This window comes from Bos taurus, chromosome 4 (assembly GCF_002263795.3).
Source record: "Bos taurus isolate L1 Dominette 01449 registration number 42190680 breed Hereford chromosome 4, ARS-UCD2.0, whole genome shotgun sequence".
Classification (NCBI taxonomy): Eukaryota; Metazoa; Chordata; class Mammalia; order Artiodactyla; family Bovidae; genus Bos; species Bos taurus.
In genome coordinates, this window is record NC_037331.1 from 104,961,496 (window position 1) to 104,963,209 (window position 1,714).

Consider the following 1,714-nt stretch of genomic DNA (forward strand, 5'->3'; position numbering starts at 1 on the left):
CTGACTTTCCTACCCGCCCACCCCCCCACACACCAAAGGACTTCTTTTTTCTGATTTTTTGTGTGGACTCACCCCACCCAGAATCCCCTAGTTTTAATACCCTCAACTTGTATATATATATACCAGGAAATAAACTCATAATCTCCATCCCAATTGATTTTCTGTATAAACAGAAGACCAAAATGTTCACACCCTAAATCTAGCAGCTTTTCCAATCTTCATTTAAGCAGAAGGTCTAGCTCACGGTGAGCCATCGTGTCATTCTTAAGACCTGTGAGTGCTCAGTCACGTCTGACTCTTTGTGACCCCGTGGGCTGTAGTCTGCCAGTCTCCTCTGTCCATGAGATTTCCCAGGCAAGAATACTGGAGTGGGTTGCCATTTCCTTCTCCAGGGGATCTTCCCTACCCAGGGATCAAACTTGCATCTCCTGTATTGGTTCTTTACCACTGAGCCCCCAGGGAAGCCCTGCATAATGGGTGCTCAACAAATATTTGTCAGCTAAGTAAATGAATGAAAGTAGAGACTTAAGCCTCTATACAACTGGCCCCTCCCACCAGGCTTAATCTAATATCTTGCACATAGAGCTCAAAAACGTTAATGATGCTGATGACACCTTGCTTAACACATTCACAGTATGAAAGAGGCTCTGTACCTGACCATCAGATTGATCTTTTCTGTGTCTATTTATTGAATTTCACAGGGTGATAGGAAGGGAACTAATTGAACTTAGCTGTTGGAATAGAACTGGAGAAACTAGTGTTGAAGACAAGAAGAAATAAAGATCTGTCACATTCAGAGACCTGAGGATAATGTTGAATTTATTTTATTTTCTGGTGATGCCACATAGCGTTGTTGTTGTTCACCCTCTAAGTCATCTCCGACTTTTTATATGACTCCATGGATTGCAGCATGCTAGGCTTCCTTGTTCTTCCGCTCAAGCTCATGTCCATTGAGCTGGTGATGCCATTCAACCATCTCATCCCCTGTCGCCCCCTTCTCTTGCCCTTAATCTTTCCCAACATCAGGGTCTTCTCCAATAAGTTGGTTCTCCACATCAGGTAGCCAAGTATTGGAGCTTCAGCTTCAGCATCAGTCCTTCCAATGAATATTCAGGCTTGATTTCCTTTACGACTGACTGGTTTGATCTCCTGGTGTCCAAGGGATTCTCAAGAGTCTTCTCTAGCACCACAGTTTGAAAGCATCAATTCTTTGGCGCTCAGCCACACAGCATACAAAATCTTTATTCCCCAACCAGGGACTGAATCCATGCCCTCTGCAGTGGAAGCATGGCATCGTAGACACTGGACCACCAGGGAAGCCCCAATGTTAAATTTTTTAGTGAGTTCCCCTAGAATCCCATATATCTCAAATTTTAAATGAAATTATTTTACTTTTCCAAATACCAATATGTCTACATTATGTAAAACACATTGCATAAAACATATCTATATTATGTATATATAATATATAAAAATACAATGTATATAAGATATATATTAAAGTATTTTTGCTTTATCATCTTACCACTGAGTTGGCCCCTGTTAAGATTTTGTTTAGTCTATCTCATCAATTGTAGGGTGCAAAATTTTTCATCTGTTAGGATTGCTATGGTGGCTCATGTATGCTGCCAGCCCTGCTGAGGTCTCACAGGGGAGATGTGTGTCTGTTTTTGCAGCCGTCTGAGGCAACATCAACCTGAGCTGATGCTCTGAG